The sequence below is a fragment of the Apodemus sylvaticus genome, chromosome 1 (assembly GCF_947179515.1).
Source record: "Apodemus sylvaticus chromosome 1, mApoSyl1.1, whole genome shotgun sequence".
NCBI lineage: Eukaryota > Metazoa > Chordata > Mammalia > Rodentia > Muridae > Apodemus > Apodemus sylvaticus.
Window position 1 is genome coordinate 138,217,554 of NC_067472.1, and position 24,714 is coordinate 138,242,267.

General features: G+C 42.2%; 1 long non-coding RNA gene across 3 annotated transcripts in view; it reads right to left on the reverse strand.

Annotated features, from left to right (window-relative positions):
• LOC127667629 (uncharacterized) overlaps positions 1–24,714 on the reverse strand; it is a 135,860-nt gene that overhangs the window by 80,621 nt on the left and 30,525 nt on the right. For 2 of the 3 annotated variants that reach the window (XR_007973904.1, XR_007973907.1), the window contains exons 6-9: positions 20,501–20,635; positions 17,693–17,803; positions 9,548–13,473; positions 7,641–7,754 (exon numbers count right to left, since the gene is read on the reverse strand). This is a non-coding gene — a long non-coding RNA (uncharacterized LOC127667629). The remainder of the gene's footprint in view (positions 1–7,640; positions 7,755–9,547; positions 13,474–17,692; positions 17,804–20,500; positions 20,636–24,714) is intronic. The other variant, XR_007973905.1, reaches the window with a different exon arrangement.

Consider the following 24,714-nt stretch of genomic DNA (forward strand, 5'->3'; position numbering starts at 1 on the left):
GCAGACAAGCAGGGCTAGACCTCCAGGACCTGCTAGTAGAGAGGAATAAGATGAGGTGGAGATGAAGCAGTCCTGTCTCCTGTGTGAACCTAGCACCAGGCCTGTCAGCACAGAATAAAAGATGTGCTATCAAAGAACTGTGCAGTCAGGTCCAGGAAACAACAGCTGTCCTTGTGACTAAAAGCCATCAGAGAAAATGCAGAAGCTCACTTCTGCTATAGAGGGTCTTTGGAAATGGACTAGGTCAGTGGTTCTCAACCTTCCCAATACTGTGACCGTTTAATACAGTTCCTTATGTTGTGATGACCCCCCCAACCATAAAACTATTTTCATGACTACTTCACAACTGCAATTTTGCTCCTGTTATGAATCGTGAGGTAAATATCTGTGTTTTCCATGGTCTTAGGTGATCGCTGTGAAAGGGCCTTTGACCCACCCCACCCCACTCCGGAAAGGAGTTGTGACCCACATGTTGGGATGGAGCCTTGGATCTCATAAGATCCAGTCTCCACATCCTTACACACTCATCTTGAGCACATGGCATGCCCCTTAGTCACATTCTTGCAGCCTTTGATCTGACTAGGAAATCCCAGCTCCCTATGTGAGTGCATGGTTGGCATTGCCTGTTCATAGTCTTGACCCCTGCACATCATGTGACTGTGAATCTGTGGGGAAAAGGGAAAGAAGAAAGAAAAATATCTCTCATCTCATTTTCCCATTGTACCCTTAATGCTTGACATAGATAGGTCCAAGCATTTGTAGATGCTCATGGGTGTGACTGGGTGGGTACGTGCCATGATACATGACCCTCTGTTTTAATTGTGGCTTCCTCCTATCTATCCCTGTGAATTTCTAGAAGGAAACATGCCCATTTTCATCCCCGTATCATACGTTTGTAAAGGGGCTGTTCCATGCTTGGTCTTTGATGTAAGTCTGGTCGGTTTATTGAAATAACAAGATATAAAAGATCTTCCTTAATGGGGCCAACTCTGACTCATTAGCCCACCACAAGATGCATAAAACCGCATCTTTGGAAAATCCTGCATATTGCTAATATTGACTAGTATGAGATGTTCTTCATGTTGGGGCATTGGGTGTAGGGAGCATCATGCACAAGGCCCTGTCTTCTGGTTCACACCACCACTATCAATAAGATCAATAAATAAAATAGTATGTTGTATGTGTGATATGGGGGGGTCATATGTGCACACACCAAGGCACATATGGGGAGGTCAGACAGTAATCTTGGATGTTCGTCCTTGCCTCCTACCTTATTTAAAACACTCTAGTTTTGTTCTCCTCTGAGTATACGAGACTAGCTCACTCGTGAGCTTCCAAGAATTCTCTAGCTCCCATTTCATCATCAGAGCCATGGGATTACAGATGGGATATTGTGACCAGATTTACGTAGGTTCCAGACTGGGGTCCTCACATTTGTTCATCATGCATTTCACCTACTAGGCCATTTTGCCATTCTCAAACAAGCAATTTTTAGACTCATCTATTCATGTACTAGACTCTATGTGAGAAAGGAAATGGCCAGATACTGGCCACTATTCTTTACGTTCAGCCACGTTGGCATTTAAGATATACTAGAAGACAAAGGGGAAGCATTATTGTTGCCGGATCCAAGCACATCCTTAAAATGGTGTTTCTGTTAACTAAGTGCCAGTGGTCCTGAGCTTCTTCTCATTGCCTGCTTTCCTAATTCAGGCCAATGATACAAATGCCTGTTCCTTTCTATAGATTCAAGGCTTTGGAAGACAAAAAACAATTAGAAGCTACAGGGATCATTTAACAAAAACTTTACATAAAAACAAAACAAACAAACAAAAACCACTTTACAGCAAGTCCAACTGCCTTTAAATTTTTCTGCCAAGTGCTGCGCTTTGCAAAATAATGTCAATTTTTTAAAAGTAGACCTTTTAAATAAACAAAGCTGATGACTGGGGCTGTAGCTGAATGGTTGAACACCCGCCCAGCATGCCTGAGGCCCTGGGTTTACTGCTCAGGACAATAGTCAGACTAATACATTAAAAATAAAGTTGATATTCATAGCCTAACAGTTTCACTGGGGTTTTTAATCAATTATTCAACAGCTTGCTGTTGGCTACTTGGGTAACTATATGGGTCATCACTTTAAAATTGGGAAGTCTAGGTTCGAAATTTTTTTCATTATCTGGGAGATCTGAAAACCACCAACCAGAAATCCCTATGCATGCAGATCAAGGAAATATTTCAGCATAGCTTAACTTATTTAAACATGAACGTACAACAAGGATGCCCTCAGTGCAAAGTCTACAGGGATGAAAGCAAAAAACAAAACAAAACAAACCTAACCTAACCATCATAAACACAATCGCATCCAAAACTGAGTGGCATTCCTCTATTTTTGTACTTTTTCTGAAACCTATAAACTCCTCAGTAGCTATACCTAGAATGTGTATGTGTGTGTATGCTCAGAATCCCCACTCTTGTGATGATTTATATATATTAGGCTCACCTCAACATGTTACACAGTAGTTTCATCTCACAGACTGGCCATCATGGCTTAAAGACTGTCTTAAGGCAACAGCCTGATAAGAGAAGCTCTCTGCTCCCTGGCAAAGCTCCTCAGGGGTGGGCATCAAGTTCTACATCCTCTGCATGACATCCATGAGCTCTGAATGCAAAGGAGGATGCGTGCAAAGATGCCTCTGCTACTTGGTTTATTGACTGACTGAATCAAAGAAGAAACGATAATTACCTCTGGTTCCATCTGAGCTGAGAGATTCCAGCCACACATCCTTTTTGTGAAGCAGGAATGAAGCTTTATTCCAAAGAAAACCCACTTTAAAATATCTCCAAAGAGATAAAATGCCTTCACACCCTTGCAGCTCTTTAAGGCTTGCTATGGGCCTCGTCTTGCAATTAGAATCAGTCACGTTAAGTGCTCCAGTCACAGAATGCTAATAGATCACTTTATAATGTGAGCAGTTTTTTAAAGTCGTATTTAATTTTCCATTATTACTGTAGTGAATGCCGGTTGTATCTGTCTCTCCAATTACGGATACTGAAGCCTAGTGAAGGGACAGATGCCTGTTGGCTGCCAGGTCACTCGACACTGGCTTTAATTCTCACAGGCTTGAATTGGGACCCCCAATATAGTCTATACCAATGTGATTATTTTGATTTCCAGACCAAATAATGAGGGATTCTTTTTTTTTTTTTGTCTCATAAGTGGAGACTGAATCAAAAAAAAATTGACAGGAGCATGTATGTTCCTCTTGCTGCATGTGTGTGAGCACATGAGTGTGTGGTTTTCTTTAAGAAAATGAAATGAACCAGAAAATAAGCCCTTAACAGTAACCCAAGAAATAAAACAAAATCATTTACAACACATGGGATTGTTTCAGGATATGTCGAGATTACACGGTTTAAGGGAACTATCCCGAATGTGGAAGCAATTATAAGGAAATTCATGACTCATTAGCAAACATTCCATATTGTGTTTCTCATTTCTGGGTCAACGTTACTAGTAAATATAGACTTAAGACTTAGCTGTTTCCTTGACTTCAGCATTAGATTATAGATAGTTGGACCATACAAAATAGAAAGCAAAAGGCACCATGGTTTTGAAGCTCTTTGTCTTTCATATGTACAGAATTTGGTCCTTAAGGTAAGTAAGGAAAAAAGAACTTCAAAAATGTCACGGTAAGCATTGAGTCGGTGACAGAGGTGTCGCCTGTGAATGTTAAGTCAGGATTACACGGAGCAAATGTGTACTGGTTATGTCTGTGGGGATTTTGTGTGCACCCTGCTTAGTATGCAAAATGGCTGGTGAGCTCAAGTACCCAATACTGTATGTAATGGGATCCAGATGTCTAACAGAGAGAGAAAAATATTTTATAGCAATAAATGTGACATTGACTCTTAAAGGCTTTGCTGTTTCGAAACAACTTCCCAGTCTTCCTTTTCTTTATATTTCAAGATAGTTTCAAGTAGATTGTTTAAGGAAATTATTTTCATATTTTGAAAGAAAGAGTATTTAACTTGTCACTAACTTCCAAATTACATGCTGAAGGAGGAATGATCTGGAAAAAAATAATTCTGAAATTTATTCATTTACCAAAGTACTGGACTCAACAAAGCTATTTGTAACACACACACAACACACACATACACAAATGTATATGTTTAAAACATACATACATATATATAGCATATGTATATACATATACACATATGTAAATAAAGCATAATTCCTCCTGCTCCTAAGGAACTTAAAATATACTGGTTGCAATACCTTGCATGCAGCTGTTTGGGTGTACAGCCTAACCAGACACAAAGTATCTGAGAATTAAAGGAAGGAGGAGAAACCCTGCGGCTAGAGGGTTCCATGGGAAAGGCTCTTACTGGTCCATGAGACCAAGACTTCCCACTTCAAGACCTTTCTCTAAAAGAGCAGTGAGGCTATCTCAGGGAAGAACCACCAGCTTTCTTGCATGGCCATGACAGTTGCCTCTAACCACTCGGCTCTCCCAGCATCCATTCAGTGACTCTCAGGGATGCTCCAAATGTGCCTTGGGAACTGCTCTGAAGCCCTTGAAAGCACTGCATCCTAATGGGTGGTTGTAAGCTCCATAGTTAGCAAAGGCTGGGGATTCCCATTCAGCTTTGTTGCTAATGGCTGTGAGCCATCTCTTCATCCATTCCTCCCACCTGCATCTCGCCTACATCACCTGCGCTGTGGATCCAGCTTTCACCCAGCCCTGCATACAGATGTTGTGTAGCACACGAGGCTTGTGGAGGATCCTTAGCTGTCATCCTCTCAGTCATCAGTATATATCCATGCTGTCTGAGTCTCTCTTCTATTGTTCAAAGGCGCTTCTGTACTAATCCCATACTTTTCAAATCCCGCCTAACCCATTTTCAAATGCCTCTTCTCTGACAGAACCCACTAAGCCTTCCCTGACACCTTGTAAGAGAACAAGGGCTTCTCCCTTACACTCTGGCTGCAGCTCACATACAGCTAGCAGAAATGAATAAGGTCTAGGACCACAGAGGGTAGTAGGGTCAGTGGTTTGGGACAACAACAATGGAAAACCCCTTTATTAACTAAAACATCAACCCCTCTTTTGCTACTGACACTCCCTCTGCCTACTAGCTAGTAGACCGGGTCTCAATATTGCTAATTTGCCCATGTTTCCAAAGACAAAAATCTTTGCCTAAAGATTTCCTGTTGGTCACTGTTTCACATTAAATTAAAATAAGCAAACTAACAAAAACACCAACCTGAATTCTATCACTTTGAACCAAATAAAAAAGTATAAGGGCTGAATGACTAAATGTGTAGACTTGGACTCTTGAAATACTTAATTCTGGACTTTCTCAAAGACGCATGGCGCCATCCTGATAGGATTCCTTTCCCTTATAGTTGTCGGCATATCTACTTCCCCAATATGCTCTGCCCCATAAGTACCAGGGTCACGTGGGTAGTCTTTTCCTTCCTCTGAGTGCCACAGCACAATGTAGACCTTGAAAAGTAGGCCACAAGCCAAGAGTGGTGGTGCATGCCCTTAGCCCCAACACTGATTGGCAGAGGCAGGCAGGTCTCCAAGAGCTTAAGACCAGTCTGGAATGCATGGAAAATTCCAGGTGGCATAATGAGATATTGTCTTTCTTAAAAATAAGCGTAAGGACTGGAGAGAGGGGTCAGTGGTTAAGAGCACTAACTGCTCTTCCAGAGGTCCCGAGTTCAACTCCCTGCAACCACATGGTGGCTCACAGCCATCTGTAATGGGATCGGATGCCCTCTTCTGGTGTGTCTGAAGAGATTGAAAGTATAGTCACACATAAAAAATATATAAATAAATAAATCTCTAAAAAAATAAAAACAAAATAAACATAAACAAAGAAAATAAATAAAAGCAGATCACTAAGTCCCATACCCATGTTCTCCCAAGCTATGAACCTGTGGTAGGGTCTGCAGGTATCTCTAGACACAACAAAGAATGAAAGCATTCACGATCTGAATGATCCTATTTCTCAGATCACTTTGTAAAATCTAAAAAGTTTATAGATATTATCAAAATTCTGTCGATATTTGACTTTGTTAGAACCATCTGGAACTTTCCACACAAGGGTTGCAAAGTCCCCATAGGCCCCATGTATCTCTGCACCTAATCTATACATGACGTGGTGACTAGCTGAGTGGTGTTGAATTTCACCTGAAAGAGTCCCACAAGTCAGATGTTGACAGTATCTTCATTTTGTTGGAGGTTGAGTATAGATCACACCACAGACATAGAAGAAAATGCACTATGTCCAAAGCCGCAAAACAGCGAAGATAAGGATGGCGAAGGCTCGGGTAGCAGACACTCTACAGACGGCAGCGATGCCGAACCATGGCTTGCCTGCTCCTACTCTCTGGTCCAGAATTTCAGCATGGCGGCACTCAGCCTGAGGAGTACCAACCCCTAAATGCTCAGCTCTGAAAGGATTCTTGCAGCTGTGTTTTAACATGCTAGAAATAGGTCTGCTGATAGAGAACCGGTTTGCCATTGTTAACAAGGGCGCCGGGTCAGGTCACCCAGCACATCGGCATGAAGGCCAGAGATTCAGGAGTGTAAGGTCACCCCCTGCTATATGGCAAGTCTAAACTTCAAGTAGAAACTTGAAGATTCCACAGGGGCCACCATTTTACAGATGAAAATACTAAGATGAATAGCGTTCATCAGCCAAATCACACAGCAAAGGAGATGAGAAAGGCCTGTGGACTGAGTGTTCCTCCACACCAGAGATCAAGCCGCTCATGTTAAGTGCAGTGCCCCTCCCCCATAGCACTTGACCAGCCGCACTGAAAGTTATAATTTGGATGACCGTACGATACACAGAAGAATTCTAGCATCTTAATCGTTGCGAACGGAGTTTCCCAAAAAAAAAAAACCAACCATCTTGGGCAGGCATTGTTAGATGAGGTATCAGGATCTCATAGACATGGCTCGAGGACAGAATCAAGATCCAGATACAAGGCCACCTGAGAACAGTCACTGAAAACACTGGGGCCAGGTTTAAGGCATTCTTGCTCCGTTAACTCTGACTTTTCCTCAGCGTCTCATGGTCTCCTTCATTCTCTCCTACAAACCACTTTCCCCAGCAAAGCTTCAAGTTTCCGGGCACAGTCACTAGTCCTACCTCAGAGAGATATTATAGGTCCAGTCTCAGATACCATCTGATTTAACCTCAAGGAAAGAACAGACACACGCCCAACCAGGGCCAGATAGCCAGCCCTATTCCAATCAGCTGGGGCCTGGCACTAATGTTCCATAGAACTGGTTCTACCAGCCAGCAAGTAGCACAGAAGAAAGTATTTCCCATCTAAGTGCTGCTGGGTTTTGTCTATAAAAATCATCATATCGAGTGGGGCCCACATCAAAGGGTAGTAATGGTGCGTATAAATATAATTTTGCTTTTCTGTGTGTTCTAAATTCTCCACGGTGGATATAGGTGGCTTTGCACTAAGAGAAAAGAAACCCAACCTGTGTGAGGATTAAAGGTGAATTCCACGCTGGTGGGTATTCAGAGACTAAAGGTCCAGAGGAAAAGAGCTTTTAGGGGTGACTGGATGGTAGAAATGCTTGCCAAAGATAGAACCTCACCTGAAAGTCCTGAGATTGGAGTAGGTCCTCTGAAGGAAGATGTCGATGCTGAACCTGGAGGAGGAGACGCTGGGCACTGTGCATACTGATGTCCTGTGATTGGCAGGCCACTAGCTGCTAGGTTAAGACAGACCAGAGCAGAGAGGAAAAGAGTGAGACATGTGGAAAACAAGGCAGGATTCTAGAGGACACAGGGGCCACGAAGGGGGAAGCAAAATAAAAATAGACAGTACAAGCAATGACCTTGAGGAATGGATGAGACATGAAAGGGCCAGGAGATGCTCACTGTGCTTCAGTAAGCAGGCAGAGAGACAAAAGGCTGGCCCTTCACATACGTAAAGGACAGTCTCCGCTCCACAACACTCAAAGATCGGGAAGAGTTTTACAACCGGAGCAGAATAATGTGCTCAAAACACAGGACAGCTGGCGGGAGCCAGGTGAGGCGGGGCAGCAGAAGGCCGGAAACAAACATCGAAGTTACTGCAAGCAAAAGCACAGGCCTGAGCACGCCTGGCAAAAACACCCACTCCACATTTTAAAGATGCTGGCCGAACGGCCCAGTGTCCTTCCATCGGCCTTTCAAGTCTCTTCAATTGTAGGAGTGGCCACAGGTCTCCCTTATGGCTGTGGGCGTATGATCTCCATGGATGCAAACTTTGGGAGATTTTTTTTGTTTATTGCATTTATTTATTTGTCTAAGTGAGGGTTTTGCTCTATATGGCCCAGTCTGGCCTCAGACTTAAAGATTCACACACACACACACAGCTCTTCCAAGAATCCTCTATTTGAGTGTATTTCTTAGATACACTCATCTGTTGCCACATAGCTCTGGCCAGAGGATATTTTATTCCTTTCCACTGAGCATACCCTGATTCCTTTCTTTCTTTGCAGAGGTGGTGCTTCTTGTATGTAGGGTAAGATCTGTATTATTGGACTACATTCCTAGTCCTTTACTGAAGTTTTACAGCTTCAACTAGATACATGCCTTTAGAGGATTGGCATCGGGCCAAACCTAAGAAGGTTTAAGATGTTTACAGGTGCCATAACACTTTGAAACTCCAGAGACGATCTCTGTACACACCTCTTGAACCTGAGCTGACCTTGGGAGTGGTGAACCAACCCAGTATGTGATTCAGTTACACCAAAGGCATGATTGCGTTTCTAGTTTGTCTTGGGACTTTTTGACCACTGAGCAGCTGCAAGAAGGCTAACATCGAGATGGCAATGAGGCTCAGACTGCATGGAATGACCCTGCTCCAGCATCCCTCATCTGAGGGGGCAAACATGGCTGCCCAGCATCAAGCACCAGAAGTGTAACAGTAAGTAAGCCACATTAAAAACACAGCCTCAACTACCTGCCAGCCTCAATGTCAGGAAAGCCTCTAAGGTCAGCCAGCTCATCCCAGTGGACACTCAGAACCACCCCTGGTTGTGATACAGTGAAGATCATGTTTTTATATAAGCACGTTTTAAGGTGACATGTTGTGCAGAAAGGTAATAGGACCAGACATACTTGAGTCTCAAGGAGGATTTATTAAATTTGTTTCAATAGCAAACAAAGGAAGGGAACATTGTCTCTACCTTTTTCTCCTTTTGGTCTTCTATTGTGTTTTGTTCTGTCTATCTATCATCTATCTACCTACCTGCTTATCTATTTATCATCTATCTATCTATTGATCATCTATCACCTATTTATCATTTATCTATCTACAGCTCTAGCTATCTCTTCAAACCTGTATAAAAGGCTATGTTTTCTTTTGTGTTCATGTACAACAAAATCCTACTTTAAAAAAAAAATACCTAATTGCCTTTTCCTGTTCTCTGCAGACTTTGTTCCTTCTCTCTGTCGTATCTTTGCATCTTGTGTGTACTTTTTAGGTCATAAAACTGGGAACAAGATACTCTACCCCATGATGCTTTGGCCCTGAGGTCACCTCATCATCTGGAAGGCACTGTTATTTTTGGCCACCTTTAGCCCTTCTTGTCCACGTTCCACCCATCTGTGGCAGGACCTCCTACTCCCTTCCCAGGGCAGTCCAGGAGGTCTGCAGATAGCAGCTGCATCAGGATCCTGGGGAAGACAGCAAGCAGGGTGGTCAGAAGAGACATCATGAACACACAGCTTCCAGCCAGGCAGTGTAGGAGGTGAGGCAGAGACACTGTGGTCTGGAGACCTGCCTGGATCCAAGTAGGGGTGATTCATACAATGGTGGCCAAGCAGCCGATAAACCATGGGAACTGAGGAACACACAGAAACTGGACCATCGGTTTTCCTCTATCTTCGGCCACAGAGCGGGTCAGCTCCATCTTTATTGACTCCGAAGGCTGTGCTGGAGCATGGCACCTGTCAGCAGATGCTTGCCCCTGCACGAGGTGAGGACACAAAATTCTGGATGATCACAGATCTCAGTGGAGGGCATGAAGAAGCCACCCCAGGAACTGCAAGCACGCAGCCAAAAGGACACTCTGCAGGGTTGGCTGGCTACTCTAGCAACAGGCAAAACCGTGTCACCTCGGGTCAAGGAGAAAGCCCTACAGCCCAAAATAGCTGCCCTCTCCAGCTGCCAGAGCATCTAAAATTATACCATTGAAGATTTATTTCTTTGCGTACCTCACCTTGGTTGGGGGCAGATCTAGGAAGGGACCCACAAAACGTCTTCACATGAAGGTGCAAAACGCCTGTCAGCCCCTCAGAGTTATTCAGGGCAGGGAAAGGAAGGAGGTGTTGAAAGGCCAGGAACCAGGCAGAGGAAGTGCCGGTGAGGGACAGTAAAGGGCAACCTCTCCTATTTCAGACTTTCACCCAGAAGGAGCCTGGCCAGCAGCTACATCCTAAAACCAAGGCCCAAGCAAGCTGCCAGTAAATTCGAACCATGCGTGTAAACAATCCTAATAATTTATTAAGATGCCTTTTAAATACATGATTATGCAGGGTTGTGCATGACTCTACTCAGTAAGGGAGAGGTGCATTAAGAAACGATTAGAAAGAATCATGGGAGGAGACTACACAAGGAAATGGTATATATACTTACCACATTGGAATGTTGTCCTGGGAAAGCTAAAGACAGGTAATTGGGTCAAAGTGTGGTTTCTCGGGAGGGATTCACTCAGAAATTCAGTCAAGGGCTCTGCCTTCATGTGTAGACGGCTGGATAGCCTGACCCCAGACGGAGAAGCATCAAACAAAATCAAAGCAAGTAATCACCTCAGTCCACTGAATCAATGAGTAAGAACGCCACATGATTCCATTTTTTGAAATCCTCAAGTAACAAATCACAAGCTCAGGAAGAGGTTCAAAGCTAGCTCTGAGGGTGGGCACTTCCAAGGGGTCATTGATGGGCTGTCAGGAGAGGCAGGGATAAGTTAGGGAACTGAGAAAACAAGGAAGAGAAAAAAGGAAGAAGGAAAGACCAGATATTTGATGCAGCTGTGGGTGTGGCTTGCGGCACACGCCTGAAGTATATCCTGTGGAAGAATGATTGCAATGATAACCAGATCTTTCAGCTGTGAGATGTAGCTTAGTCGGAAAAGTGTTTGCCTAGGATTCAGAAAGTCCTGGCTTCGACTCCCAGCACTGTATAGAGGGACATGGAAGTACACAGAGGGTGATAAGGGCAATCAGGAGTTCACGGACATCCCCAGCTTTTTAGTGACTTAAAGGTGAGCCTGGACTACTCAAGACCTTATCTAGAAACAAATTTTTAAATAAAATAAAGTCCCAAGTTCTATAGCATTTACACCATTTGGCAGTTTTTAAAGAACTTCCAAGTCCCCAGGGAGTGGAAGACTTATGGGGTAAGATGGGGTGGGGTGGGATGGGGTGGGGTGGGAGGGTGAGAATCCTCTTGGAGACAGGGGAGAATGACTAGACTATCAAAAAAGATTAAAGATAAAGAAAAAAAAAAAAACTTCCAGAGAATGGTGCCTAAATATTCAAAGTCCCAAGAAAGAAGAAAACTTCCTTCCTATTTTTATGAAAAAGAATGCTTTGAGTTCAAGCAATAAAGTGACCTGACCAAGGTCACATAGCTGCTGAGACAGAGCACCTTGGGTCTTGCAACTGGAATCCTTCTGGCTAAATCCCTTCCTTTGTCTCCTCCAACACTCTTGGGAGTTATGGGAAGCATTAGAAAACTGTTCCTCACAGACCTAGTATGACATCATAAAATGACCCTCTCTTAATCTTGATTCATTCACATACTCAACAAATAATACAGAGCCACAGAGTCGTCCTCTGGGATGTCACATAGATGACTGATAGGTGGCCCGGCCCAACTACCCCATTTTCAAAAAAACACTCCCTCACCTAAGGACCCTGAAATCACAAGATGTTCAAGTCCCTTCTTTTGCATGTTATGGAACTTGATATAATTTATGCACATACTTGCATGCAAGTTAATCATTTGTAGATAGCTTGTAATACTTAATGCAATGTAAATGCTATGTAAATAATTCTAGTGCTACAGATTTTAGAGAGGGGGAAAAAACAGCAAGAAACCAGGCCAAGTCTGGTAGACTTTGAGGATGTGGAGGATGGATAGATCTTTTTTGACCTCGAAATGGCACCTTATAATTTACACACTATGTTAGTGCCCATTTCCTCTCAAGAAAAGTCAGGTCCTTCTGAACAATGGCCTAGTCTTATTCAAAGCTGTCTCTCCAAAAATTGAAACAGTTCCTACACAAATAGGTACTGGGTAAATATTTATCTAATAAATCACACTGAATATCAAGGAAAGCTTTTGGGCCAATGCCTGCTCTGTATCCCAGGTAGCATAAAACCACTTAGTCAAATCATCTCACTTAATCACTATTATAAGTGACAAGACAGAAAATATTGAGAGAAGAAGGGATTTAGTAAAAGGTAAGAAAGTGCTAGGGAGACGTGAAGTTCTTTCGTTACCCTGTTCCACTTAAGGCAAGAGCTCTGGCCACGTTTCGATGTTAAAAGGCAACAAATTTAAAACGAATAAAGGAAATATTTTTAAAGCAGCGTATAATGCACCTTTGGAATTCACTGCTGCAGGATATTATTGAGGGAAATAGTCTAGCAAGATTCAAGAAAGGATTAGACATTTATATGAACGGGAATAATATTGGCAGTTATGCTAACTAGGTTAAAAAGTTACAAGGCATGTCCGTCCTGGGCTCCGGGGCATAACTGTGCACCAGCTGAAGTGGAGAAGGAATTTCCCTCGTTGGTGGAGCATTGTGTAATTGACCAGATGCATGAGTGCTCATAATTTGGCCGTCTTTGGTAACAGAGGCAGAGAACACTGCTGGGGGACACATTGCTGGGGTCGAGGAAGATGGCAGCCCAGTGACCTCTAAGCATGATAGAGAGGGAGCTCAGTCTTCAGGGATTTCACCTGAGAGGGTTTTTTTTTTTTTTTCAATTTCAGAAAATGGAAAGAGTAAAAAGTAATTTCTGTCTTTCAGATGATGAAAATGTTTTATGAGGTGGAGTAGTCATGGGGTAGCCATAATCTCATTAGAGGCACAGGTATGAGAACTGGCTGCCTACTTCAAGAGCCTTGTGCCTCAGTATCCTCATGGAGACTCACACTTGGGCATCATCTATCCCACTTGTTATATCTAAGACTGTACTGTCTTACACATGTGCACTGATGACAAACGCATTGAACAAAACTACGTTTTGTGGGTGTCCTGACAAAAGCAGCTCTTAATCCTGTCCACTCACCCTAGGAAGCGTTTGTCCATCAGAGTCAGCGCTGCTGGCAGGTTCAGCCTCTGATTGTTGGTACAGTGTGCTAGACATTCTTTCACTCTCCTGCTGAACACACGATGGCAGGTTTTAACTGGAAGTCAAAATCTACAAAGACAAAGTATCATATTAAACAGAATGCTGAAGGACCAGAGAGATAGCCTACCAGGGTCAGGCCTTGCCCCAAAACCTCACAGTCTGAGTCTGATCCTTGGAACCCACAGGAGACAACTGATTCCTTTGACTCATACATGAACAATGTGGTGGGGGGAGATAGATAAACAAATAGGAATTAAAATTAAAAAACATGATATAGTTGAAAATACTGAAACCTGCTGGGCAATTGTGGGCAATTGTGGTGCATGCCTTTAATCCCAGCATGCGGGAGCCGGAGGCAAGCAGACAACTGTGAGTTCGAGACTAGCTTGGTCTACAGAGTGAGTTTCTGGACAGTCAGGGATACACAGAAAAACCCTGTCTTGGGGACAGGGTGGAGAGAAGCCTGAATTATCCATTATCATTACAGTCTTCAGTCATCCAAGGGTGAAATGCCTTCTGAAGAAACTGTCTATATTTGGAGCTTTAGAAAAGGATCCCCACACTAAACTCTCTCTCTCTCTCTCTCTCTCTCTCTCTCTCTCTCTCTCTCTCTCTCTCTCTCTCTCTCTCTCTTTCTCTCCCCCTTCCCTCTCTCTCCCTTCCCCCTCTCTCTGTTACATACCACACAAATAGATAGATGATAGATAAATTAATAAGATTGATAGGTAAATAAGATAGATTAGATAGATAGATAGATAGATAGATAGATAGATAGATAGATGTAAAGATAAAAGAAAATTTGCAGGCCAAATCATAAAGTAAATAGATACACCAAAGATGTTATTGATGGATGTGTTTTTTCTGGAGAAAGTAGCCACAAATTCCATTAGTATTTTCAGATATGTTCTCACATAAAGCAAGTTTTTAAAAACACTGTTCTGGGCCCTAGTCCAAGACAAAAGTCTCAAATGGATCTAGATGCTTTCCTTTCTGTGACCTTTGGACCTGCCATGTAAGAGTTGTTTCTTTGGGCCTCCCTTAAACTGGCAGAATATCAATTAGATTCTCTTAGCTGAAGATTATTCACATGGAGCCTACATCTTATCCAGAGGAAAGCTTTAAGCCTTGCTGCTGATACCACTGAACATTTTGTTAATTAGTTACAGATAAGCCCTTACAAATTTGCCTGTTTTCCCTGGATATAAACTTTTCTGTTATTTCTTTCACATGATTATTATATAATCTTATTATTATCAGATCATAGGTAGCCTCCAAAACATGTTTTCATAAAGATTTAAGGGCTGAGATGTATCTCAAGTTTACAAACTGCTTGTTTTGCATTCAGGAAATCCTAGGTTCATTCCACATCCTTGTATAAATTGGGTATAAGAGTCGTGTACTCCTAGGACTCAGTGGAGGGCATTAGGATATTCCTTAGTTACATACAGTCTAAGGACAGCCTAAGACAGAAGAGATCCTGGGGTTGGCGAGGGAGGAGGAGAGAGGGGAGATATTTGTTAGTGTAGTTCTTGGGTTTTGCCAACAGCCATGTCACTATTCTTCATTAGGCAATGAGAATTAGTAGTAATAAACAAAAACAAAAAAAAAGAAACAGTAAAAAACAAAGAAAAAAGGAATAAGAAAGGAAAAGTATCAACTTTTGAAAAAGTGCATGTTGGCTTCTGTGTGTCCCCTGTCTATGGGAACAAACTGGTAAATCATATGGGTTCCTAGTCTCAGGTCCCAAGCCAGGTTCCTTCCTGAAGCTGTCTCACAGCGTTGTACCACCCCATCTCAGAAACAGCTCAGGGGTAGGAAGATAGCTCAGTGGGTAAGAATGCCTGCTGAAGAAGTATGAGGACCTCAGTTCAGAGCCCTCAGTAAAAATCCCAGGTGTGGCCTTTCCAGCTTGTAATCCTAGCCCAGGGATGGGGGTGGAGGGCTCAGGTGAATCCCTGGAGCTTGAGATGGAGAATATACAAGAGGACACCTAATAATGACTTTCTCTGGCTTCTGGCTAACAGAGTTCTCTCTCTCTCTCTCTCTCTCTCTCTCTCTCTCTCTCTCTCTCTCTCTCTCTCTCTCTCTCTCTCTCTCTCTCTCTCTCTCTTCTCTCTCTCTCTGTGTGTGTGTGTGTGTGTGTGTGTGTCCCTTCCTCCCTCTCTCCCTTCCCCAATTCTGACAGAACAAAGTCAAAGCAGGGAAGGGCAACCCTCCTGGCCTCCCAGTCTTCTGTCACATGTCCAGTCATCCTCATGAGAGTCAGAGAGTCCACTGTTAACTAGCAGTGTGGGGATGGAGTGAGCAGGGAGCAGGACCAGTCCTAGGAGAAAAGGAACCTGATAAGACCAACACACAAATATTTTCCTAGGAGGTGGAAGAGGCACAGCCCATCTGTGACCACAAGCCACAGAAGGTGAAACCTGATGAGACCTGTCACCCGAGCTCCAGAGGGAGAATGTGGAGAAGCAGTTACTTTGTGTCTTCACTAATGCCGGGCTTTGGGGAGGGATGAGGGAGAAAGAAAAGGAAGCAAAAGCACTTTGGTCTGTGGTGATAAATTTGTTGCCTAGAAATGGAGGAAAGCAAACAGCACATAAATGGAACTCTTCCAACTTGTGGAAACCAAATAAACGGTTTCTTTCCGCCTTTGTACACCAAGGCCGGCACATTCACACAGACTCTGCACAGGCCTTCTACAGCAAGCACAACCTTCACGATCGTCTCCGCAAAGACTCTGATTAGAATCTCTTCCACATCAATATGATTGATACAGTTCATTTGGCAGCTCCTTTGGGTTCATCACCATGAAGGACTCTCAGGAAAGGCACAGGTCTTGCCTTTTCTTTTTGCAGATAATATGGTGAATGTCCCAGAATCAGGCACTAGCTAATAGCTTGTGAGAATCAGCTACTCCAACATGGCATTTTGTCCTGTCTCCACTGAACCCCTTGCATCTACCAAAAAAAATATGTCTAGAAGCATGCAACTTGGTCATGGTGGATGGATTAAGGACGCCTGTGATTTACTACCTAGTAACCCTGTGCAAGCTCATACACTTTCTAAACCTCTCCTTTGCACCTCAGCCATTCAGTGGGGATAATATCACCTACTTAGCAGAGTTGTCCAGAGAGAAATACCAGGTCCTCTCATATGAGGAATCATATATTGTGTATATGTGTGTATATGTGTGTGTATACGTGTATGTATATGTGTATGTGTATATGGATGCCTATACATATATCTGTACTAAGCATTTCTTAAAATCAATTTCTCCTTACCATCTTCACAGCCCACAAGGTGATTTTTGGAAAAGTCAATCAAGAAAGGAAGGAAAGAAACGTATTTTCTTCTCCAACAACTAAAAGCAATTAAACGTCAAATATTAACTGTTCCTAGGAGTAAATTTTTTAAATGGGTTAAAGGCTCAGCCATTATAGACCTCCAATATGTAATTTCTAAGAAAGGACCAGGTAATATATTTTTTTTAATTAAGTGGAAGATAAAATGGTAGAGCAACGTATCCCTTCAGAAAGCACTTTTTTATCCATTTCCAGTGGCTTCCAATTGCATCATGCCTTTTAAGAGGAGCAATTTGTTTAACATCCCTTTATTTTTCAACCTTCACATGCGAGAAGCATTGATTTATGATTCTGCTGATTAAAGCACTGGTGTCTGAAGCAATAATGATTTCAATTATGGAACTTCCATCCCCCGTGCGTTATTCCGATTTTCTCTCCTTTCTCACCACATTTCCATTCGAGGAAGAAGGGGGTCTGAGTAGATGATGTAATTTTTAAAAGCCCCTGGACTAATTTAATATCAGGAAAGAATGTATGGACAGATGGACTGATGTTCCATTTCAGATGATGGGGATGTATCGTATTTTAATATGCTCTGACAAACTCTGAAACAGCTCCCTGGTGAGCCCCTACCTGATATCATTAGGGTTATTTAGTGCTTGGAGCCTGCCCAATCCCCACTGGAGCCACAGTGAACTCGTAGGAACCTGCACACTTCGTTCATTCTACGTCTAGGATCAGGCTTTCTCTTTATGCTGGGCTGGAAGACATGATTACGCTCACATTTAGACTTTTAGCTTGCTGAAGTCAATGCAAGGCACCCAACACTGTCTTCTGTTCCTGAGGGCCACTGCTGCTCAGCTCTTCCCTATTCTAAAAGAATTTAAAAAGTTCTTATTTTGCACTACTCTAAAAAAAAAATCAATTAATTTTTTAAAGTATTGAGAAAATTAACTTTTAAGAAAGAAAGTTTTAGTTTGGCTTACAGTTACAGTGGTATCTGTCTTCCATGCCGTGATCTCATTGATCTGGGTTTTTTTGATGATAGCCAACATCATAGTTGGAAGACGTGGCAGAGGAAAAACCTCATATGGCACCTAAAAACAAAGAAAGATGGAGGGTCTGAATATCCCCTTCTGAGACAAGCCTCCAGATGACCTAACCTCCTTCCGGTAGGTTGGATCTCTTTTGAGAAGTGCACTAGCACTTCTGGAAAACCACACGAGCACTGCAAGGTGGGCCTTAGGAAAACACTCCAGATTCAAACCACAGCAGAGAAGGGCAGTGTCCCATATGCAAGGCTAGTAAGCAAGACCCTGAAGTCAGCCTGAGGCCATGAACAAGGGAATGCCCCCATGCACGAATGTAGCTTGTGACCCAATGGACGGGATATAATGAAGACATTCTAAGAACACTTGTTACTCCTTTGGCAGTCAAGCTCAAAGCACCCTCTAGTAACTGAAATTTCTCCAGGAATCTTATTCACCAAGAAGGAAAAGGCTCTCAGCTTGGTGTCAACCAAGCAAGCAGCATGTCTCCCCAGGAGAGATTTCACCATTGCAGACTACCTTATGGAAGGAACTGGAGAGAAAATGGTGATCATAAGCAGGACCACCTCTTGACCAGGACTGATTAGTCACACACAGCTCCTGCCTTCTGTTTAAACCTAAATCTCATAGCAGAACCTCGGGGTTCTTGGGGATGTCACCTCCTTGTTCTTCTCCTAGTGTGACAGCAAACAAATCTCTTTTTATTGCATTTCCCTACTAAATTGTCTCTTCAATTGGTCTATCGAGGAGAGGTGATTGATCTTGATTTGTTAGGGATTCTAAGATCCTAGAATATGGAATATGACTCTAACTCCAGGAATAATGCCAGTCACATTTTTAAAGACAGAGTTTCACTTTATAGCCAAGACTAGTGTGAAACTATATAACCTAGGTTGGCCTCCATCTCCTAGTCCTCCTGCCTCGGCCACCCTAGTGCATAGGTTACAGGCATGCACCATTATTTCTAGTCCACCATTTACACTTATTAAAGTTGTCATCCAGTGAAGAAGTGTTGTGTAATAAGAGCAGCTATTCCTGGGTCCCAGGGGTCCATAAATCATGGGACCACACCTTCGGATATTTTGAAAAGAACAAGAAATGTATAATGTTATACCATCAAGGTTTCTCTGGTTTTCAGCATTAGACCCATGCTCGCCAAATGCAACCTGCTTCTGCCTGCTTTCTTGTTGGTGCACAAGTGGTAGATCCATCCAGTTATTGGAAGGATGTACAGAGGAAGACATCACATTCTGTAGTTCTGTCAAAAATTAACAAGTTGGAGCAGAAGCAAGAGCTTGGTGTGTGCTGTGTGTGAGTGCTTGCTTCACAAGCATGAGGAACTATAGCCCCAATGCAGTGGGAGAGAGAAAGACCGTGCTCAGATAGGGCTTGATGACTGGCAGCCTAGCCCCACGTTCAGTGAAAGACCCTGTCTCAAAAGATGACACCCAATGTCCTCCTTTGGTCTCTGCATCTGGTACACATGTGCATATACACCATGCATGCATATACCATACATACACACACACATACACACACACACACACACATACATACACACACACACACAGACACAAAGTAGTTTTAGTGTGCTGTTTCAAAAACAGTTAAGGAGATTGTGACATACCAAGAAACAGGTGCTAGACATTGAGAATGTAAAATAAAATACATTACCCATTTTTTACCTTCAAGAGGCTGGAATTTATATCTATATGAAATATGAAGGATTTCGGGTTTATAAAAATTTTTTTAAAAGTATGACCTAACATTGAAGCCAAATCTATCACATTTATTTTTAGGAAAGAACCTCTTTTGTTACCCTTCACATAAATTAGTTTGTTCCTATGCTTGGATTTGAAACTTCAAGCTTAATTAATTTGAGAATTGGTCCTATTACTGCTAAAGTTTGTATTGGACATCCTCCCATTAATGTCTCCAACAACAACTGGAAGGTAAAGTTGAAGTCATACCATGATGATGTTTTTCTTTATCAAATCAATGCTACAGATTTCTTAATTAAGCACTGGTATTAATAGGTTGTCCCATGATTTAAACCTAGTTCTTAATCTCAGTGATTCTATGCTGCATAGTTTTCATGGGAGCTGGCCAGCCAATGCTGCACCCATTAATCTTTCTGGAAAAAATTCATCTTAATAATTTTCTTTTTCAATTGAAGGAATAGAAGCCCCAAGACACAAATAAAAGCATTCAAGGTCTAGCCACTGAGTTTGTAACTTAGAGCTTGAAATAGTATATATCCAAAATTGCTTCTTGGAAGAAAATCATATCACAGTTAAGATTCCTTCTCATTAAACTTTATGATTATTTCTCAGAGTCTTCCTTGAAATGCCTCAAAGTACTTCCCCTGAATTGCACGTGGGTTCCCTGTTCTTTTTTTTTTTTTTCTTTTTTCCTTGCAAATCTATTAGTTACCTCTTCTGAGGGCCTCTGAGGGCATTACCTAAAGGCAAACCTCTCAAACTACACTACCGTGTGTAGGGACTTGGAAGGAGCGGATCAATGACAGTGCTACACTCAGGTGGGCTCACTTGTACCCAACATTTCATTCATCTTCTATCTTAACAACAGTCAATGACAAGAGATCTTATTTTTTTTCCACACAACATTGCCAGCAACACCTTTGCACATAGCTCCCTGTCCTTACTTCCCTTCTGCCCACCCCCATAGTAACCTTGTAAACTTCTCCCCAGGGCCATTCAGTCAGTCATCAGTTACATACCCTACCTGTTCTGGATGCTGGAGATTGAGTGCTGGAGAAACCATCTAAGTCTTTTGACTTGATTTACACTGATGATCATTCTTATAGGATCACAGGCTTCCTTAAAATTCCCTTTGGCAATTCTTCTCCAGGGTCCTTATCTGAAAGAGGAAAGGCAAAAAGATTGAGAAAGAAGTGACTTACCCAGGCATATAGCTCTCCCCTGTCATTTGTGGTCCTGCATTCTTTTCTTCTTCTCCCATAGCCATTACTTACAACAGTTTTTATCTTGGTTAGGTTTTTTTCTATTACTGTGATAAAACACCATGACCAGAACAACGTGGGGAGGAAAAGGTTTATTTGCTTTACATGCCTCAGTCACCATTCACCACTGAGACAATTCTGACAGGAACTCAAGGCAGGAACCTAGAGGAAGGAACTGAAGCAGAGGCTATGGAGGAGAGCTGCTTACTGGCTAGCTGCTTTACCTGCATGTATGTAGATGCACCATTATATGCACCATGTATGTGCCTGGTGTCTGAAGAGGTCGGTAGAGGGCACTAGATGCCCTGAAACTGTGAGCTACCATGTGAGTGATAGAAGTTGAATCTGGGTCCTCTGCAAAAGCAACAAGTTCACTAAACTGCCGAGCTCTCTTTCCAGCCCCTCAGGTTGCATTTTATACAGCCCAGGACTGCTTGCCTAGGGAGACACCACCCACAGTGGACTGGGAACTTCCTACCTCAATCATTTATCAAGAAAACATCCTACAGATTTGCCGACAAGTGGAGGCATTATCCCAAGTGAAGTTCTTTCTTCCATGATGACCATAGCTTGGGTCAAGCTAGCAAATGTCTAGTCAGCACAGTTCTTAACCTAGAATTTTACTTTGGATTTAACTTAAGCACAGATTTACTTCAGATTGCACCTCTATTACTCAAAAATCTAAAGTCTGGATTGCTCCAAACTCCAGAACGTTTTGAGCACTGATGTGATGCCACAGGTGAAAAGTCCTACACTTAATTTCATGTGGCAAGTCACAAACAAAACACAGCTGTGGTAAATATGTGGTCCAAGGTATACAACAAACAAACCAAGCTCCCTTTAGACTCATCCAGAACACAGTTCATCTTGTATGCACAAATGTTCCAAGATAGAAACAAAACATGATTCAGTTTTCATAACCAGCATGTCACATAAAGACTGATTGGACACTTTAAAGCCTTGATGAAAGCGTGTTTTGTGTGGATTTCTGATCATTGCCAGAGACTGAACCCTAAGTATCTGATATAGACCCTATCATCTGCACTGGGCCACTACACAGAGCAACCAGAGCCAGAGGCAGCAAATTTACTCATCTGAGATCCTTGCCGTAGACCTAGAATGTGTGGTATTCACTTTGAGGATGATTTTTATCTAACTCAGGATGTGAGTAATGGGAGGGCATAATCTATTGCATATAGGAAAATATTTCCTGAGTTATCCTTCAGGTGAGTTTGTCAACGTAGTCTGCTATGAAGATCCATTTATATTTAAGGACTAGTCCTGTAAATATCAAAACTCACACGGGGCACATTGCCGCAAAAATCTCAGAATAGCAGTGAACACTCTTGTCCTAGGCCCTGGAAGTGAGACACATATGTGTATAATTGAATTCAAGGAGCTGATATATCATACCGAAGTCAGTGCAGACATTAGGGTTTACATAGGCTGCACATTCATACATTTATGCACAGACGTACTTTTAAAATACTAGCTACAATCTAAATGTATTTTCAGGACCTTTGTAGACCAACAGTGTTCAATAATCTGAGCTGAAGTTATAAGTGGTAACCAAACCCATTAAAGAAGAAGCTAGGGGTTTGGGGGTTGTTTTGTTTTGATTTTTTTTTTAAAATGTGGTCTTCCAGGAAACTGCCTCAGGACATAACTACAGAAAATTAGCACAATAAGTAAAGCATTATAGAACAGCTATTAACTGATTACACTAATAAAAACCAAATGGGGGCCTCGAGTCTACCCCTCGGGGAAAGCAGGACAGATAAAATAAACAAGGTAAAATATGGAGCAAAGGATAATTAATTTTAAACAATAATAATACAGTTACCTCCCACCACGTTTTTTTTTTAATGTAGATTTCGATCTTTATGTAGGGAAAGACAGGAAAAAGGTCATATCCTTTCTCCTTAGGGTCTAAGTTTCATTACTAATAGGGGTGTTTCCCTGGGCTAACAAATTGGAGAGATTAAGGCATGCTGACAAGTTTCTTAAACTCTAGGCACATGGGCACAGTGATTTAATAGACACCCAACCCCCACCCCACCCCGCCTCAGCCATTATCAAAATGTCTTCTTTGGAGGAAAGCTGTGTCTCCATGAGCAAAAAAGGCTTGCTTTGGCAATATGAAACAATGAGCTAGGCCCAAGGAAAATGGACAGGCTGCAGAGAAGGAATAAAACTACCTCCTATGTTGGGTAGAAGTTTAAGTCAAACCCTCACTACATCTCTTTCTGTTACCTAAATGGTAAAACTCTTGAGTATATGTGGAATTGGCTCTATGAAGGGAGGGGTCATGAAGGAGAAGGGTCTTCACTTTCCATTTGTTCACTAAAATACCATCCACGTACCTGCCTTCAAATCCAATAGTCTTAACAGTCACTGTAGTAAGTGTGTGCTGGGTGACATGTGTCAAACTAAATGCTTAATGGGAGTTCTTGCATTATCTCACAATTTGTAGGTGAAGACATGCAGGCAGAGGGTGACACCATGACATGCTCAAGGTCCCCCCCCCCCATCATTAGGCCCTGCCCACTCAAGAGGCATCCAACAACCTGTTTTGACATAGGTACTCCAGCTTTGTCAGAAGCTGATGCTGTAGGAGTCTATTTCCTCCCTCGGCCTCTTCTCGGTTATTGTTTTAACCAACCTAAATCCATGGAACCAATTCTTTTTGCTTGGCATATGCAAAACTGGGTTATTTTTACTTCCCTCTGGCAAAAAGTCAGCAAATTCAAATGAAATGATAATTTCTAAGTGAGAAAAAATAGTTTAGCATTTCCTTAAAATGTGAAAATATAAAAAATCTTATGCAAGACACTAACTTTTCAGTTGGCAGAAAATAGCCTGGTGGTGTTGCATGAAATAAAACACGAGCAGCTCAGATCTTTACTGCCTGAGAATTAAAGGAGCGCTCTGCTGCCGGGGAACGATGGCTGTGTAGGCCTGAAAGTAGAGTGGATGATCCATGCAGGAGACATCTATCCCCATATCCAGAGAACACTCAAGTAGAAAAGGGCACACTTATTCAATATTTAGAAAAATGTCCCAGGAGGCTTCCAATGTGAAGACCGACAAACTGAAGACTAAGGAAGGGAGATGTAAAGTTAAATGGTGTGCGTGGGGGGGAAATATCCAACACAAGACCAGCCCAAAGCACAATGTGTTTGGGACTGCATTCTTGCTAGTGAAATATGCAACTCTTAGAGGCACTTCCAATAAGGAATACTTTAAATAGCATAGGGGTTCTTGCCTTGAAGTAAGATAGGAAACAAATAAGGAAAGTACATTTTTTAGGGAGTAGGAAGAACAGAAAAATCACTGTCTATGGGTAATATTGTCTGTCTAGACAACTTAAAAAGAACCAAAATTAGCTAATTATTTGCGTAAGGAACCAGTCAAATGGCAAATATGTAAACAAATAACTTTTTCCAGAAAATATAATAGAAAAATTACATATGGGAAAGCATGGAATGTAAGACCATCTTATGAAAAAGACGGTAGAAGAGAAGGAGGAGAAGAAAGAAGAAGAGGAGGAGGAGGAGGAAGAGGAAGAGGAAGAGGAAGAAGAAGAAGAAGAAGAAGAAGAAGAAGAAGAAGAAGAAGAAGAAGAAGAAGAAGAAGAAGAAACTAAATGTATAGAAGGTCATATCAAAAGATAAATAAGAATGTGATTTATTTCTGCACAAGAGAACTCAAAATTGGAAACCTTAGACTGCCAACACAAATGTACAAATGTATTCTCTCACATTTTGAGTTTAGCATGGTCTTAAAGAGTAACACACAGGGGCATAACTCTCAGGAAACTGCTCAGTGAGGAGAACCTTACCAGATAGGAAAGGGTACTTAACAAAAAGGGAAGTGCTGGGGGAATGTGAAGGGAAAAAGATGAGAAGATGAAATATAGAGACAGAAAGAGAACCACTAGCACACAGCTCTTAGAGAAGTCATTTTATTAAATGGA